This window comes from Hakea prostrata, chromosome 10 (assembly GCF_041222555.1).
Source record: "Hakea prostrata isolate BN-2017 chromosome 10, UWA_Hpros_2, whole genome shotgun sequence".
Taxonomy (NCBI): Eukaryota; Viridiplantae; Streptophyta; class Magnoliopsida; order Proteales; family Proteaceae; genus Hakea; species Hakea prostrata.
In genome coordinates, this window is record NC_142609.1 from 21932498 (window position 1) to 21952812 (window position 20315).

Below are 20315 nucleotides of genomic sequence, written 5' to 3' on the forward strand. Positions count from 1 at the left end.
ACCGTCACTGGGAACATGAGTCTACCCTATTGTAGCCTTCTCACCAAAGTTTTCCGGCAGTTTGAAGTGAGTTTGAGGAATGAGGTCTCTCATCCCCCACCACCACCTCTTGACAAAGTAGGGGCTGCTCCATCCCGCAAGAGAAAAGCAGCAGCAGCTCTCCAAGGAGCCCCAGCAACCTAGGATATGGATATTGAAGGAGTACCGGTCGGGCCCCAACAGCCTACCTCTTCTTCCACCTCCACTAATCTGCGGTTTTGGGCACTTGACTCTCGCCTCACCACCATGCAGCAGCATTTTGATCATCGCTTCGACTCATTGGCTACCCACATGGGCTCTATTGAAGATCTCATGCACCACACGATGACTCTTCTCAAGATTCCTCCTGTGACATCCACCCAGCCGGTACCCTACCTGGCATACCCGAGTGTGTGATCCGTAGCCCCGAAGAACAAGTATCGAGAGAATGACAATATAATCAGAGTGCGAAAAAATGATACCAATTATGTATATAATAAAAAAGGGTAGAGTGAGGCGGAATCTCACTCCACAATTACAGCGGAATGTAGTTCAAAAATCAAGAATGTTTCCAAAAGAAAGTAAGGAAAGAAATAATCAAACTAAACTACAGTGTCTTCTACTTTATAAAGAACATCTTTATAAGTATAAACTTCAGAAATCAAAGCACGGCCGCTTCCACTCCACGGTTGGGCTAATCATGGTACGTAACATGATCACACGAGGGATCATCACCGAGATCTTTGTAACCGCCAACACCTTGCGTAAAGTATGCTTCTTCAGCTTGTGCTTCCTCATACTTACTGTCATAATACTCAACACGTGTAGAATAATCTAACAAAAGATATTTGCACAAAAAGGAGTGAGTTCAAAAGAACTCAGCAAGGCAAGTTATTCCACAACAACATAAATAATGGTGCGTAACATGATCACACGAGGGATCATCACCGAGATCTTCGTAACCGCCAACACCTTGCGTAAAGTATGCTTCTTCAGCTTGTGCTTCCTCATATTGATTGTCATAACACTCAACACCTATAGAATAATTTAACAAAAGATATTTGCACAAAAAGGAGTGAGTTCAAAAGAACTCAGCAAAGGCAAGTTATTCCACAACGACATAAATAACATGATTGCAAAACATAGCATGATGCAATATGATATGAAACAAACAATGCATGTATGAATCTAACTCTATGTATGCTGGTCTCTATAGGCAGAGACATGCTTTAAGTCATAGCACCATACTTCTTTGGGAAGGTCTCAAATCACACATCATCGGTTGGTACTGGGTCCGGCATCCCTCGGGACATTCCATGGATGGGGTTTAGGTCCGCTCTTTCACATTACCATTTGTCTAAGTATTGGCACATGTAAAGGTAAAACCTAGCCAAATGCAAGTCATCTACTTACTCATATCAACTCAAGTCCAGATACGTCCATTCCTCGCCCCGGGCGATCCTTTCCGGTATCCTTTTCACTAGAGTCAGCATAGTCTCGAACTACAGACTCATCAACCCTATTGATCATCCACAAATAATAAACAGGAAGCTCTCATGTCCTCTCACAGATTGGTTACCGGTTTTGAACACCCATGAGCCCAAGTCTACTATTTGCAACCCTACCAATAAATGGCCTCTCACGAGTACCACAATGTGATTTATGTCCTCTCACGAATTGGTTACCACTCTTGAGCGCCCACAAATCCCTATTGCTACCTTGGGTCATTCAGTCTCAATACCCTTCCGAATTGGGTCTGATATAATAGGGCATTCCTAGCCAAACACTGTTAGACAAGCCCTAGGTATGAAAATCAATAATCCAAGAAAGTGTCAAAGGGCACCATCGAAAATATCCCATACTATTCCCACTGATGTCCAAGGACAGAAATGTCAAAAGGACACTTCCAATCCCAAATCATACCTATTCAATCACATTCTCAATTCAGTCATAACATACACAACCGATATCTCATCATATAGAAAGATACACATAAACATGATCAATCGCATATGTAGATGACAAGAATAAGTATTCATAATCAAAAGAATACATGAACATGTTACTACTGTACTTGGAGTATTTACATCAGTAATATAATAATAAGAAAATATAATTATGGTAGTGAATCTAAGAAATTTCCAAAATAGAAACTAAAATTCACACAATCTATGTAATTATGGAAACAACTGTCCTTACCTTAAATAGCTTCGATGAATATTCAAAGATCAAAGTGAATGGTTCCAAACTTAGCAAATAAACCCTAAACAAGCATAGATACATCATTAGGAAAGAGGCCTAAAAGATTGAAGATTGAATGAATCAAATCGGACGAAGAACACAGCTACTGTCTTGCTTGGTCGATTGGGTGGTAGCTTGGCTCAGTCGACCAAGCAATCGACCACCTGAATAGTACGCAGCAAAATTCTGATTTTTTATCCAAAACTCATTCTACAAGACTTGAAACACTACGAAACTTGGAGGAACCTCTAGAACAGTAATCTAACACTAAAATAGCATCGATTAGACACTAACAATGATCAAAAACACTACTTACTAATTTGGAAACATGACTTTCTAATTTGGTAAAATTCATAGTTTTCGATGAAAACATGCTATGAACTCAAAAGGAAAAAACTAGAGATGATAGGATCTCATTCTAGTAGAAGATAATTAGAAGATCATACATGAAACCATCATGCAAAACATATCCAACATGCTAGAGAAATCAAATCGAAAGAATGATCATGGCTTCATGAAGAATTCACAAAGATCATGGCTAAGATCAATATGAAGATCATAAAACCTTAAGAATGAAAGGAGATTGTAGAAGAGTTGGTTGCAAGGATGCAGCATCTTCTTCATAGTCTCAACACAAAGAATAAATCATAGTAAGAGTAGATCAACACAATACAAGAGAGATTACTAACCTTTGATTGAAGAATAAGAGATGAAAAGCTTGAAGTCTTGCAAAGTTCTTCACAAACACTAAGGAGAGGCTTTGAGAGAGTCTTCACACGTTCTCTGAGGGTTTTAGAAACAAAGGAGGCTAAGAAACATGTACTTATATTATATATCGCACCAACAGACCTAACAGAGGATCTTTGGTAGATTCTGTCCCTATTGGTCGATTGGGCCCAATCAACCACCAGTCGACCAAGCAAGTCAGCAAGGCCAAAATAGGGAATTGAAGGTCCAAATCAAGTCCAAACCCAATGAGCTTCTCCCAACACAACATATGACTTACCTAGTATAGAGAAATGCCTTCAAATCATGTCTAACTATACTTCAAGTCCATCAACTAGATTCATCTTCAACAAGATGCAGTTTCTTTTCCAATTCTGAACAAGCTTCCAAGTATGGAACACCATCATCAACTTCCATGGGTTCTGAGTCAAACACCATGTCTTCCACTGAGATGGCCCATAGTTGGCTTCTTCCTTTACTTCGAGTCTTCGGACCTACAAACAACAGGGTTTCTGGGTCATGGCTAGCGCTGGGTTTCACACCTCCAATGCCGCCGCAAGAAACTGAAGGTGCGGAAGATTATGAAGGCGAGGATGAGGAAGGAGATATTGAAGTAAGCAGAAGTGAAGGTGAAGGTGATAGTGGTGATGATGAAGAGGATGATGCAGCTGAAGACTAGCATATTCTCTTTCATATTTTTCAGTTATCATCTATTTCATATTACTTTTGTTATGTCCATGTTATAGTTAAACAATTTTTGTTATGTTTAAGACTTGTCTTTGCACATGCATCCGTTGATGTAAATGACATTATTATGCAATGAAAGTTTTTTATTTTTTCTCTATTGCTATCTTTTCTTCATTGAAAGGGATTATCATATTTAGGGGGAGCATGCCATGCTTATCTCCTTTTTGTTAATGACAAAGGGGGAGAAATTTAAATTTTGGAACATAATAGCATGATGTTTAATGTATATAACATATGAGATGCATATGATGGTTAATCACGTGTTCCACAATATGGAGGTACTTAGTGTACTTCATTGCTATATGTATATCCAAGTGCATAAATGATAGTTTTTAAGTCTTTTTATCGTTCTATCACTTGTGTGTTTGTCATCATCAAAAAGGGGGAGATTGTTGGGAAATGCCATGTCAATATTGCCACATAAGCCTTCATTAGTTTTGATGATAATGAACACAATTTACTAATGTCTACACTAAGCTGTGTTTGTCCAGCTCATTACTAAAGTAGATCGATTCCATCTCATTGGACCAAACTCACCGGATACTCAAGCCCAAGCCAAGTCAAGCAATTTTGGACAAAGAACCAAAGTCAAGATGAGTATCAAGTTCAATGCACAAGAAGATGCGCAAATCAAGTCAAGAATCAAGACTTAGATAAATTTAGGACTTAGGACACTCTTGCATACACACATATGTAACCACATTAATTATATGCATATCATGTCACTAGACTAACCTAGGACAAAGTAGGAAGGTGTATGAGGCTTAGGTTTGACCAACGGCTATATTCTAACTGTTATTTTTTTAAACGGAGCTCCGTGTAGAGTAAACTTTCACTAAAATTTTATATCTGTTGGAAGGTTGGGCCAAGCAATTGGATGACTTCTTTATAAGCCCAACCACCCCCATTTGAGGGGTTCTACCTTGCCAACTGAGCTATTACTCCCTCACAAATCTTAAAGCCATTACTTGACTGATCTAGCATTGATTACTAGCCTTCCAACTCCATCCAACTTTAAGAACATTTCAAAGTTTTGAAGCAAGCTCATTAGAGTCAAGCTTGGAGTCATTGAAAGCCATTGGAACTTCTTGGTGGTGCATTTCATATCTGGAGCATACATTCATCAATGCATCACATTCACACAAGGGGTAAAATGTCACTCCCCTTGTTAGGTAATATCATTCACTTCTTAAAATTGTATTGATTGTTCAATTCTAGTCTAGGTTGATTAGAATTGGTAGAGTTCTTGCCCTATTTAGAACAAAGATTGTAAAGGGTGCTCTTGCCCTACTTAATGAACAAAGATTATAAAAGGTACTCTTGCCCCGTAACAAAGATTGTAAGGGTGTGATTCTCTACCCATCGTATTGAAAGAGAATCACTAGTGGAATACTCTCTTGAGGCCAAGAAAGGAGTGGACATAGACTTGTAAAGTCGAACCACTATAAAATCTTGTGTTGTGATTGTTTGTTAATGTCTAATTTCATTTAAATCTTCAATTTATCTTGAAATCGCAATTAAACTAAGAAATTGGGACAATCCACTAGATACAACCTAATCACCCCCCCCCCCTCTAGGTTGTATTAACACAATTGATAAATACAGTAATGCGTAGTTGGCAAATGCTATGATTAAAAAAAAAAAGACAAGCTAGATATGGCATTAGACCAAAGGTGGTAGTGCTTAGCCTAGTGTTTAACCTTACTCTTGTACTCTTTGCATCTTCCAATGAGGATATCAAAGATCAATAGTTGGTGGTGCCATCCTCTTCAATCTGGTGAAGAAATGATGTTACTTTTCCCCTAAACCCAGGCTTAGCCACAAGCTAATAGTATTGCAGACAATAGTCAAGAAACTTGGTTTTTCAAATTGCATCAAGAAATCGCAGGACATGTCAGAGGGTTGTAAACAACATTAAATTCTTAAAACTCTTGTTTAAAATCGTTAATAATTATTTACAGCACGGGAGAGCTTAAAATGTTCTTTATGCTATCCTCAATAATTGTCTTTGTTTGATAACATTGGTACAAATGCTTTAGCTTCACAATCTACACTGAGATGGTGAGATTCATGGAATCTAAATCTTTGTTAGGATTCGTCAATGGTTCCTCAGCACTTCGAATTGCTTTGAATCTAAGTCTACGACTAAATATAAAACCCACCAATCTGCATTATAAGAAAATTAATGGTATTATATCAAATACGGAAGATCAACTCAACTAGATGGAATGGAAGATGGTTTCCTTACCACAATAGAGAAAGATGCATAGGAGAGAGCGACAACATTGCAACTGATGAGCACATTTATGGGTGAAATCTTAGGGCATAAAGCATGCATTTTACACACTTTGAGTGGAGCTACCTTGAGTTTTATGTTGTTTTTGCAGATTTTATGAATTTCTAGGACTTGAGCGAATATCTGGAGTTTTTGGTATTAAACATGCGAATTTTACACGTTAAGAGGTCCGTTCAAATTCTGAAGTGCGAAAGTGGGCCTAATTTGGAGCATGATGGGCTAGAGATACAATTATGGGCCAACTCCAAAATATCTTGTAAAATTAGATTAGGATTTTTATTTTATTTTTTTCTTTATTGTAATTGAGAATTGTATGGGGCCCACAAGTAGTCAAAGACTAGGATTTTCTATTTATTTTGTTAGATTTTATTTATTTCTCTAATTAGTTTTTTCTCTCTCTTCCCACTTTCTATTATTTTCATTATTATTTTTTATTTTTTTTCCTTAATTAACCCAAAAACGTTTTTCTAAAAGTTTTTTTTTTTCTTCCTTCTTTCCTTCTTTCCTTCTTTCCTTCTTCCACTCTTTCTCTTTCTCTTTCTTCTCCACCTTCTCTACGTGTAACTCAATCTTAAGTTTTATTTTTTTTATTTATTCTTTTTCTCCACTTTCCTTCTTAACGTATTTCTATTTTTTATTTTATTTTATTTCTCCCCACATTCTCTCTCTCTATCTTTATTTCTAACGAATTTTGCTCTTTCTTTATTTGTTTTCTTTTTCTATTTTACTCTTTTGTTATTATTATTATTATTATTATTATTATTATTATTATTAGTATTATTATTAGGTATTATTATTTTATTTCTTTGTTTGTAAATTATTCTCCTTCTTCTATAAATATTACCTCCCTCTTAGGTCTAGTCCACACTTTACTTTCTCTTTAGTTTTACTTTAGTCTTGCACTTTCTATTCTCTTTAGTTTGCTCTAGTTTCCTCTAGTTCTTTGATTAATTTGTGGGCTCTAGTTCTAATTTTTAGATTGAATGTTTAGGAAGATTGAAGTTGTGTAATTTTTCTTTTATGCAAGTGTAATTCCTTTAGTTTTACCAATGCAATTTCAAGTTCAAGTTCAAATTCAAGTTTCAAGTTTGAGGATTCGCTTTCTCTCTGGGTCTAGCAATTGCAGATCTAGTTTATTCTAATCTAGATCTGGTTGTTAGGGTTGGTTGAGATTCGAATCATTTATTCAAGTTTTGTTTGGAAGATGCAAGTAAGTAAGATTCTTCAATAATCTTCTCTCCCCCCTCCATTCCCGCTTCTATCTACCCCTCCATATTCTTAATTTAGGATTTACTTTCAGCATTATTTATTGTTCTCCCTTCCCCTGGATCCTTAATCAGAGATGCCTACAATCGTGCCTCTCTTTGGTTAAGGCTTCCTTTTCCTTTTATTGCTTTGTTTATTGCTTTATTATTTACTTTCTATTATTTACTTTCTGCCTGTTCATTCATCATCTCGGACCACATAACCGGAGCAAGCCTTTATTTATGCATTAGTTATGTTTGCTTTATTTTGTTTTGTTTCAATTCGATTGCATTAGATGTATAGATTAGGATTGTTGGTTTAGTTTAAGTAATAAGTTAACAAAAATTGAATCTTTCCACTCTCGCATTACTATTAAGAAGTTGAATTCTAGGTGGCATATCTCCCTAAGATCGACCCGTTAGCTATACTGTGCACTTGCCGTTATTTTATTTTGCAAAAACAAGTTTTTGGCGCCGTTGCCGGGGAGATATTTGTTCATCTTATTTTTCTCATTCTTAGGTAAATCAAAGTGTTTAAAAAAAATTTAAAAAAAAAAAATATTCAAAGATATTACTCTTAACTTGAGTAGAAACAAAAACGTATAGTAATCCCCACTCTACTGCAGAATCCCCAAGATTCGATTGTAGGTGGCTCCGAAGACTATATGGATTCCCTTGCTGTCAAACCTATACAGCGCTCAGCTATACGGCAACCTTACGGCTTTGGAATCATTGTTTCAATCTTTGTGAAAAAAAAAAAAAAACTCATCTTCCGTAAGAGCCTTTAATTGCATTAGGAGGCTAGTGCATGCGTGTTTGGACTCGTGATTCCACCAACCGACTTGTTCGAATATCTACTTTGACCATGGGCGACATATCTCCACCTAAGAGTCTTAGGAATAGATTTTACCCAACTCGGTCTGCACAACCCTCCTGTATACGTTTACCTGACGTAAGGGGTAACAACTTTGAACTTAAACCTAATTATTTGTCTATGTTACCCCAATTTCATGGGTTGCCTGATCAAGATGCATATTTGTTTCTTAGGGAGTTTGAGGAAGTTTGTATCCTTATGAAGGTACAACAAGTCACTGATGATGCCGTAAGACTATGGTTTATTACCTTTGCATTAAAGGACCAAGCAAAAAAGTGGCTTTATAGCCTACCTTTGGATAGCATTACCACTTGGGAACAATTCACTGTTCTATTCTTGAATAAATTCTTTCCTTTTTCTAAGACGAATAAAATAAGAAATGACATTCTTCAATTTCGTCAAAAATCCAATGAGTCCTTTGCTAAGGTAATGAAGATATTCCAAAGCCTTCTCCAAGAATGCCCTCACCATGATTTAGAATTATGGCATTTATGCCAAATAATTTATGAGGGTATCGATTATCAAACTAAGCAACTTTTGGAATCTATGTGCCCCACAAGATTTACATCATTCACTGATGATTCCAAAAGCTTGGGAATTTCGTATAGACCTAGCAAATAGAACTAGAGAATGGGAGTCAACCCAAGAATCTGAAAGTACTAGTAGGGGATATTTTGTTGATAGCCAAGTTCATAAGGATGCACAAATAGATAGTCTTTTGAAAAAGCTAGAGACTTTGGTAGTAAAAGCTGCACCACCACAACCAAATAATCACTTTTTGTTGACAAATCTCTTGCTATATGTGCATGGTGTCAGTATCCTACACATGTAATTGAGGAATGCCCTAGCTATTCTGGAGGCCAACATGAAAATGTCAGTGCGATGTTCCCAAACCCGTACAGTAACACGTACAATCTTGGGTGGAAGAGTCATCCTAACTTTTCATGGTCTCAAGGGCAAAACCAAAATGGATTAAGCAATTATTCCACACAAAATCAATTTGGTGCTCCTCAAAAACAAAGTGCACAATTTTTTCATAATCAAAATGTCCAGTTCCCTCAAGCCCCAAATCTTCAAAATGACAATTTAGCCAGGCCTGTCAATCCACCTGTTGTGCCTCGTATGCCTCACATTGCACAAAACCAATCACCACCTGATTTCAATAGAGGTAATAATCCTGAGTTTTCTCGTCTCTCTACCTTAGAGAAGAATATGGAAGTATTTTCCAGTACATTCATGACTTCTATGCACAATATGGAAAAACAAATTTCTACTCTTGCAAGTGCGCTGTCTGAGCGAGAAAAAGGTAAAATGCCTAGTCAGCCTGAGTTAAATCTTAGGACTCAAATTCAGCCAAGACCACCAAATTTGCCAAATCAAATCAACCAAATTGAAACCACCTCTTCTTCTTTAGAACCAATTACTTCTGTGTATGCATTGAGAAATGGAAAAGGGTACTTAACAGGTGAATCACATATTTCTAACCAGAGCAAAATTAGTGACCATCATGCTGAGGAGGATATTCAAGTGTCACATAATGAGGGTTTGTCAGAGGAACCCATAGAAGTTGAGGATGAACCAATTGCCTTAGAGGTACCTAAATTTGATGAGTCATTATCTGAAACCTTGAGAAAAGAGCAAACTTCAAATGAGAGATCTTATGTACCTAAGGCCCCTTTTCCTAGCCGATTAGCAAGTAACAAAAAGAATGCAAATGTTGACAAAGTTCTAGAAGTTTTCAAAAATGTGAATGTCAACATTCCACTTTTGAATGTTATTTCTCAAGTCCCTTCTTATGCTAAGGTGCTTAAAGACTTGTGTACTCAAAAGAGAACCACGAATGTCCCAACAAAAGCCTTTCTAACGGAAAATGTGAGTTCAATCCTCTCAGAACAAGTCCCAGTTAAGTATAGCGATCCAGGATGTCCAACAATTCCATGTGTTATTGGTGATAGAAAAATCGAGCATGCTCTACTAGACTTGGGCGCTAGTGTTAATTTATTGCCATATACCGTTTATAAACAATTGGGTCTTGGGGAACTCAAACCAACCTCGGTTACTCTCCAGTTGGCTGATAGATCTGTTAAAATACCCCATGGAGTAATTGTAGATGTGTTAATTCGAGTAGGAGAATTTATTTTTCCTGTTGATTTCATTGTCTTAGACACACATCCAGTTACAAATCTTAAGGACCAAATTCTTGTGATATTAGGGAGACCGTTTGATATTAGGGAGACCCTTTTTAGCTACAAGCAAAATGCCCTTATTAATTGTAGAAATGGTCTTTTGAGATTATCATTCAGGAATACATCCGTTGAGTTCAATGTTTTTAGGCTGAGAAAACAACCAAACTTTTCTGAGAATATTAGTACGTTGCAAAGCATTTCTGATGATATTGATTTCTCCCTTACAAAAGGTTTTGAGGATGATTTTTACACTTGTTTGGAAGAACTAGAGGATATCGGGAGTGAATTTTTTTGCTGATATGATGAGCTTGCACAATTTAATGAACCACTTGGTAAGTTGTCTAGAAATCTTCCTGTCCCATCTGTGGTTGAGGCTCCCCAACTTGAATTGAAACCTTTGCCTTCAACTCTTCGGTATGCTTTTCTAGGCCCCAATGCAACACTTCCTGTAATCATTGCTTCTGATCTTGCCAAAGACCAAAAAGATGAGCTTCTTAGTTTGCTTAGAGACAATCAAGAGGCCATAGGTTGGCAAATGGCCGACATTAAAGGAATCAGTCCCTCCGTAGTTCAACATCATATAAATTTGATTGATGGATCCAAACCCTTTAGGGAACCCCAAAGAAGGGCTAATCCTATGATGAAAGAAGCAATTCACAAAGAAGTGTTGAAATGCATGGATAATGAGATTATCTATCCCATTTCAGATAGCCAGTGGGTTAGCCCAGTCCAAGTTGTTCCTAAGAAGTCCGGAGTCACAGTAGTTACATCCGCTAACAACGAGCTCATCCCAACTCGTATTCAAACATGTTGGCGTGTTTGTATTGATTACCGGAAGCTTAATGCAGCTACTCATAAGGATCATTTTCCTTTGCCCTTCATTGATCAAATGTTAGAACATCTAGCTGGCCATGCTTATTATTGTTTCCTTGATGGTTACTCTGGCTATAATCAAATTCCTATAGCACCGGAAGACCAAGACAAAACCACATTCACATGCCCGTATGGAACATATGCCTATCGACGCATGCCCTTTGGGTTATGCAATGCTCCTGCCACATTCCAACGATGCATGATGAGCATATTCTCAGATATGGTAGAGGATTATTTGGAAGTATTTATGGATGATTTCTCTGTTCATGGGTCTACTTTTTCTGCTTGCCTTCACCATCTCCGCTTAGTTCTTGAACGTAGTAGAGTCAAAAATTTAGTTCTTAATTAGGAGAAATGTCACTTCATGGTGAAGAGTGGAATAGTCTTAGGTCATATTGTTTCTAAGGAGGGAATTATGGTTGATAAGGCTAAGGTTGATCTCATATCTAATTTACCATCACCTAAAAGTGTTAAGGATGTTAGATCATTTCTAGGACATGCTGGTTTTTACCGCCGCTTCATAAAAGACTTTAGCAAGATAGCTAGACCGTTAACTTCATTACTTGCTAAAGATGTCCCCTTTCATTTCACTTCTGAGTGCTTACTAAATTTTGAATTATTGAAAGAGAAGCTCTCCACCGCTCCTATAATACAAGCACCAAATTGGTTAGAACCCTTTGAGTTAAGGTGTGATGCTTTTGACTATGCTTTAGGGGTAGTTCTAGGTCAAAGGCTAAATAAGATGCCCATTGTGATTTCTTATGCAAGTCGAACCCTCAATGATGCACAACTTAACTATACGACAACTGAAAAGGAATTTTTGGTTGTGTTTGCATTAGAGAAGTTCCGCTCATATTTGATAGGTAGTCATGTAATTGTTTACACCGATCATTCCGCCATCAAATATTTGCTAAAGAAGAAGGATGCAAAATCCTAACTCATTCGTTCGGTCTTGCTGCTACAAGAGTTTGACTTAGAAATTAGAGACAAAAAGGGAACTGAAAATTTAGTTGCAGACCATCTATCCCGCCTTTCTAATTCTAGAAAGGAAGAGCATCCAATTCTAGAGACATTTCCAGATGAGCAATTGTTGTCAGTGAATACGATACCTTGGTATGCAGATATTGTCAATTATCTTGTGACTGATGAAACTCCATCCCATTGGTCCTCCCAAGATAAATATCGATTCCATTCACAAGTGAAATATTTTTTCTGGGATGATCCATACTTGTTTAAAATGGGTGCAGATCAAATCATTAGGCGTTGCATACTTAAGCATGAACAAATGTCTGTTCTTTCATTTTGCCATGATCATGCTTGTGGGGGTCATTTTGGGCCTAGGAAAACTGCAGAAAAAGTGCTTCAATGTGGGTTCTATTGGCCTACAATATTTAAGGATTCCTTTTCTTTTTGCAGAGCTTGCAAGGCTTGTCAATCCCTTGGTCGAGTGACCAAAAGGAACATGATGCCCCTAAATCCGATTTTAATTGTTGAAATTTTTTATGTCTGGGGTATTGATTTTATGGGACCATTCCCTAATTCTTATGGGAATCTATATATTCTGGTCGCTGTCGATTATGTGAGCAAATGGATAGAGGCCATAGCTTGTAAATCAAATGATCACAAAGTGGTAGTCAAGTTCTTAAGGGAAACTATCTTTTCTCGTTTTGGCACTCATCGTGCTTTGATTAGTGATAAGGGCAAGCATTCTGTAATCGACCTTTTGAGGCCTTGATGAAAAAATACGGAATCACCCATAAGCTTGCTACTGCATACCATCCGCAAACGAGTGGTCAGGTAGAGGTTTCCAATAGGCAGATTAAGCAAATTTTAGAAAAGACAGTCAACCCCACTCGTAAGGATTGGTCGAACCGTTTGATTGATGCTTTATGGGTCCACAGAACTGCATATAAGACGGATTTGGGTCAATCTCCATACCGCTTAGTGTATGGTAAGGCTTGTCACCTACCGGTTGAATTGGAGCATCGGGCTTTCTGGGCAATCAAGAAATTGAATTTTGATCTTGACGATGCGGGTATCTACCGTCGCCTCCAACTATTTGAGTTGGAGGAACTTAGAAATGAAGCCTATGAAAACTCAAAAATTTACAAGGCTAAAACTAAAACCTTTCATGATAAGCATATTGTTAGGAAATCATTTTCTGTTGGTGATAAGGTTTTGTTGTACAACACTCGGCTGCATTTGTTTCTAGGAAAACATGAACACTCGGCTGCATGTTGTACAACACTCATTAGATGGGAAGGTCCATTTATTATTCACCGTGTTTTTATCCATGGTGCTGTGGAAATAATTGATCCTCATTCTAATCAAATTTTCAAAGTGAATGGTCAACGTCTAAAGCTTTTCCTTGAAATGCCAAGTGTTGATAGTGTAGAGGTCATAGATCTCTATGAGCCTTTTTACACTGATGATTGAGAAACTTCAAGGTAATGCCCTCTTTTTGCCTTGTCATTGTCTTTCTTTTCATGCATGCATTGAGGACATTGCATTACTTAAGTGTGGGGGGAATACCTTTGGCTTCTTTGTGAATTTTAACTGTGGCTTTTGGTTAGTGTACATACTATTTCAATTGCTATGATGTGTGAAATGAGAGTGATTTTGGTACCCATTGTGAACACATAAAAACCCTATTGAGAGGAAGGTAACTTGTATGTATGTTGAGATGAGAATTTCCTTAGAAAAATAAAAGGCCCTTAACTTGAGGCGTTGGACCATCTATAGGTTTTGTGGGTCCTTGTTTCTTTGGTTAGAGGTTGAGATCAATATTTTGTATGGCATGACAAAAGTTCAAAAAGAAGTGAAAAGAAAAAGAAAGAAAAGAGTAGAAAGTAAAAGTTGAATTTCTTGGAACTAGACAGGGCACTCCGACTCAGGAATCGAGTTGACTTGATCGAAACTCTTAGGAATGATATTATTGAAAAGAACTCTCGTATCACTGTCTATGTGGGCATATGCAAAGCAAAGCTAAAAAGTAACTTGGGTTTCTGGTGTTTGCTCCACCATGTCATTCAAGCCAACCGTAGTGGAGTAAAGTAGAGTTCACTACTCAAAAGAAAGAAGAAAGAAAGAAAAAAAAGAGAAATAAATGCAAGTGTCATCAATGCCTTGGTAGCAATGTTTGGTCAAAAATACTTCAAAACCTTAGTCCTTGGTCCTCTTACTCTATTAGTGGTTTTGCTTAAAGGAGATTTGTACTTGAAAGATATAAGGTGAGTCTTTGATTGAGATATATGCTTAGTCTCAAGAATCAATATGAGGTAATAAAGTTCAAGTGTGGGGGATCTTAAATCAATGATGAGGAAAATTGTCATAGCTATTGATTATGTATAAGTACTTATCAATTGTTAAAGTTGAAATTTGCAATATTTTATTTTGAGCTGAATTGGAATTTTGGATGTATATTCTCTGCAAACATCCACCAAACAAAACACGTCCTCTAGGGGTAACCTAGTGGTTTAAAGGCTTGTTGCACATGCTAAGTGTAACCGTGATTCTTACAAAAGTGAGTTAGGATTTTATGTTGTTGCAATAGTTTCTTTCATGCATTTGTATTTTTCTTTTATTCTTGCTTGATGACAAACTTAGTTTAAGTGTGGGGGAATCTGATGAGCACATTTATGTGTGAAATCTTAGGGCATAAAGCATGCATTTTACACACTTTGAGTGGAGCTACCTTGAGTTTTATGTTGTTTTTGCAGATTTTATGAATTTCTAGGACTTGAGCGAATATCTGGAGTTTTGGGTATTAAACATTCAAATTTTACACGTCAAGAGGTCCGTTCAAATTCTGAAGTGCGAAAGTGGGCTTAATTTGGAGCATGATGGGCTAGAGATACAATTATGGGCCAACTCCAAAATATCTTGTAAAATTAGATTAGGATTTTTATTTTATTTTTTTCTTTATTGTAATTGAGAATTGTATGGGGCCTACAAGTAGTCAAAGACTAGGATTTTCTATTTTTTTTAGAAGATTTTATTTTGTTAGATTTTATTTATTTCTCTAATTAGTTTTTTCTCTCTCTTCCCACTTTCTATTATTTTCATTATTTTATTTTATTCTTTTTCCTTAATTAACCCAAAATCATTTTTCTAAAAGTATATATTTTTTTTTCTTCCTTCTTTCCTTCTTCCACTCTTTCTCTTTCTTCTCCACCTTCTCTACGTGTAACTCAATCTTAAGTTTTATTTTTTTTATTTATTCTTTTTCTCCACTTTCCTTCTTAACGTATTTCTATTTTTTATTTTATTTTATTTCTCCCCACATTCTCTCTCTCTCTCTCTCTCTATCTTTATTTCTAACGAATTTTGCTCTTTCTTTATTTGTTTTCTTTTTCTATTTTACTCTTTTGTTATTATTATTATTATTATTATTATTATTATTATTATTATTATTATTATTATTATTATTATTATTATTATTATTATTATTATTATTATTATTATTATTAGGTATTATTATTTTATTTCTTTGTTTGTAAATTATTCTCCTTCTTCTATAAATATTACCTCCCTCTTAGGTCTAGTCCACACTTTACTTTCTCTTTAGTTTTACTTTAGTCTTGCACTTTCTATTCTCTTTAGTTTGCTCTAGTTTTCTCTAGTTCTTTGATTAATTTGTGGGCTCTAGTTCTAGTTTTTAGATTGAATGTTTAAGAAGATTGAAGTTGTGTAATTTTTCTTTTATGCAAGTGTAATTCCTTTAGTTTTATCAATGCAATTTCAAGTTCAAGTTCAAATTCAAGTTTCAAGTTTGAGGATTCGCTTTCTCTCTGGGTCTAGCAATTGCAGATCTAGTTTATTCTAATCTAGATTTGGTTGTTAGGGTTGGTTGAGATTCAAATCGTTTATTCAAGTTTTGTTTGGAAGATGCAAGTAAGTAAGATTCTTCAATAATCTTCTCTCCCCCCTCCATTCCCGCTTCTATCTACCCCTCCATATTCTTAATTTAGGATTTACTTTCAGCATTATTTATTGTTCTCCCTTCCTCTGGATCCTTGATCAGAGATGCCTATAGTCGTGTCTCTCTTTGGTTAAGGCTTCCTTTTCCTTTTATTACTTTGTTTATTGCTTTGTTATTTACTTTCTATTATTTACTTTCTGCCTATTCATTCATCATCTCAGACCACATAACCGGAGCAAGCCTACAGTCGTGCCTCTGCTTCTAGTGACGGGTGGTGTTGCATCTGCATTTCCTTTTTATTTTTATTGTTCGCATTTTTTTTCCTGTCTTTTATTTATGCATTAGTTATGTTTGCTTTATTTTGTTTCGTTTCAATTCGATTGCATTAGATGTATGGATTAGAATCGTTGGTTTAGTTTAAATAATAAGTTAACAAAAATTGAATCTTTCCACTCTCGCATTACTATTAAGAAGTTGAGTTCTAGGTGGCATATCTCCCTGAGATCGACCCGTTAGCTACACGATACTGTGCACTTGCGGTTATTTTATTTTGCAAAAACAGCATCTATTACGGTCTCTGAATAGGCTGCCATCTTTTTTGCATATTACACGTAATCTTTTTATCTGGGAAATGTAGTCACATAGAATGTAATAAATTTTTTATTCAATAAAAATTCCTTCAAAGCAAGTAATATCACCAACATACCTGAATTAATTAGTATCACATGAAAGAACCAACAAAAAAACATCCAGGGTCCAGGCCATGAGACACCTACAAAGCCAACATTTAGTAAATAACAAAAACTATCCAAAGAGAAGCACAAAAGAAAAACCATTGGAAGTTTTAACACCTAAATGAGTTTTGTCAAATTTAAAGGAAAGAACCTGCTAAAGATAACATCTAATAGAAAATTCAAGACAATTGATAGACTTTTCAAATAAAACTTTCAATAAAGAAGAAAACCTAGATGATTTTAAAGGCGATAGACAGTTGAAAAGTATAATCCATACTTGCCTGTTTGATGCTGAACTATCACAAAGAAATCATGGATTTAAGCCACCCCTTTGAATATCCATTCCATAATCATCTAGTGATATGGATTACTGGTTACATAATTCAGATGGTCTAGCCAACAGAGCAAACTGCAGTAAGACCCCAAGATACCTCCACCTTCTTTCTTTGCTGGAGAATTTTTTTATCTGAATTCCATTTTCAATAATATCCTAAATTGGTTGGTTTATAATCAACAAGGACTATGGCCAAACAAGACTTATTAGCCTTTCCATCAAGTTGAATGTCTTGGAAGGGGAAAAATTAGATGATTCTGAATGCCATAGGCAGTGGAGAACCTTACCAAACCCATCTATAATTATGTCTTCCTAGCTATAAGGATTTTCACTTTCAATGACATTCCCTAAAGACTTTCTTTATAACTTTCATTGTTGTTTTCTACATTTTGGTACAAATTTTTAAGTTGTTAAACAAGTTGGTTGCATAAAGAGTTGAAAAACCCAATCATTAGGAGTAATAATTGATATTCCTTGTGTTTCTATGGTCACCAATTTTGCTGAATTCTAAAGCAGATAGATTTGTATGTGTTAACCGAATAGTAGGATGACATTTTCAAGGTTTATTTCACAATGTAACTTTGATCAGCTGTTGATAAGCTTGGTATGGGGGTTTAATAGGGATTTCTTGTTCATATGTTCTAATCCATTAGCTCAAGCAAATATTTTAACCCATTGGATTTGGCATTCTTACACCGTTATTGCTATTATAAAATCCTCCTCACATTTCTTCTTAGAAACTCAGGAAGCCCAAATCAAGCAGATATCACAAATGATGAAGAAATCAGCCTAGAGCTAATACTAAGAGGATACTAAATTCATACAACATGCATATCAAAACCAAATATAAGGTAACCACAATACCCAGTGACCTTTGTCTTCCTTCTCAAGGCTATCCTTCTTTTTAAGCTTGTCCTTTTGGATTTTTGGAACAATATAAACAAACATACAAGGAGGGTCAGATGAGAGTAGCAAAATAAAACATCAGACAAGGATATAAAAAATAAATAAAATATTAACGACTAAGTCATCCACCAACTTAACAAAAAAGGTTTCCTCTTTCGTGGATTTCCAATAGCAAAATCCTCCCAAAATCTACCTCTTCTAGGAAACTAAACACCAATCAATTGCCAGTCATATCTCAGACCCCTAATTCATGAATCCATATAGTGAAAACAAATATTTAGATTTAACTATAAACATGCATACCAAATTATTGTCTTGAAATATTAGATCTAAAACATTGATGATGCAAAAACATTTTAATTTCAAATTAGATGATGCTCATATCTTTAGAGAGGAAAAATAGTTAGCTGCGAGGACCTTGCGGCCCCACTCTTCCTTAGAGATGATTTCAAAAATTTAGAGTAGGATATGAAGTTCTAGCTCTAACTTCTAACTGCCGTTTTAGAGCTTTGATAGTCTATTTTTAGCTCATGGGTTCAGAATACTGTAGGGAGAGTAATCGGGACTCAGTTACATTAAAGTTCCCTTGACCAACTAAAATGCTTACTTCGAAGGTGACCTTGCAGATCTCATAAATGGCTGTGACAATTTGGTCAGTGTTGCAACCAGTGCTTTTATGCTTGGACCTACCAAATGGCTGAACTGTCAGAACTCCCAATCTTCTGACTCCATAGTGTGAAATCACTCACAAACCCTAACCCAAAAATCTATGTTCTCATATCATATTGCATCATACTTGTTCTGAACTGTTTGTAGTTGTTATTTGTGATTGAACTACTTGCTAAGTTCTTTTGAGCTCACCCTTTGGACACAATGTTTTTTAGATGACATTGCAGGTAAGGAAGAGATCGCAAGCTTATATGCAAAGGACCCTTCCTTATATGATGCAGCTGCGGAAGCAGTGGGAGAAGTTGGTGACCAGTGGTATGATTCAAAAACCGGTCTAGACTACTATGATGGCACCTATTGATAGTAGTAGACATCGTTCTGTTCGTCATTGGGAACGTGAGTTGGATGCAGATCCTAAGATGCAAGTGTATAAGCCCAAGGTGAAAAAGGCGAAGGTCGTAAAAGAAGAAGAACCGATGGAAGACTTAGATTGATTCTTAAACTTCTTAATTCTTTTATGTTAATCGGTTGTAATACTTAGAGTTTTGATCTACCTTTCCTCTTTGACTATAAAGTTATTCCGCTATACTCTATGTGAAATCCAGCCCTATCCTAACCCTGACCCTGACCCGGAACCTTTGATGTTTGTAGGTCCGAAGACCCGGAGTGGAAGAAGAAGAGACTTGTGGGCCCTCTTAGTTGAAGACTTGGTGTTTGATTCCGAGCCCATGGACATTGACGACGGTGCCCCTTACTTGGATGCACTATCAGTGTTCGGTGAGAAGCTGCACCTAGAAGAGGGGAAGTCTAGTTGAAGTACCTAATGCACTTCCAGACTCAATTCGAAGGTAATACTCTAATCTAGACTTGTTGATTGACTTGTAGGAGAAAACCCACTTGAGTTTGAGTTGTTCTAGCCTTTCAATTCCCTGGATCAAGCTTGTTGTACTAGCTTGGTCGACTGGGCCAGTCGACCAAAGGATTCCCAAATCCGAGAATTTGTTGCTTTTTGAATATTCTCTTCTCTACTTAAGTGAGCCTCATGACTTGAACCCTATTTTACTCATTTAGCTTGCTGAGAACGAGGGGAGAGCTTCCCAAGACATTCTCTTGGTAGTGGTGAAGGAATATTGCATCCATCATTGCCAATCATTGTCTCTTATCTTCAAGATCATCTCTAAGGTATGATTCCTCTATCTTACTCTCTATTCTACTCTAATCCTTCCTCTTACTTGCTGTTGTAACCTTGAAGTTGGTGCTGCAACCTTGCAACCACCACTTCAAGTGTTCATTCCTTGCGAATGCTTAAGCTCCTTCCATTCTTACCTATGCTATGCTCTCATTTTGATCCTTGTATATGCATTTCCATGATTTTCTTCTTAGCATCTTGTTTCTTGTCCTAAACTGATTAGGTTAAGTATGCTAAGTCTAATTCTATGCTAGCATTTGATTGTAATCTATTGCATATCAATTCCCCTAGCTTATTCCCTAATTTCCTTTGCAATTGCATTTGATTTCATTGAAGACTATGATTCTTGCATATAGA

The 20315-nt window shown here is 36.4% G+C and overlaps 1 pseudogene; it reads left to right on the top strand.

Moving 5' to 3' along the window:
* Positions 1–9382: 9382 nt before the first annotated feature.
* Positions 9383–13641, top strand: LOC149002289 (uncharacterized; annotated as a pseudogene).
* The last annotated feature ends 6674 nt before the right edge of the window (positions 13642–20315 follow it).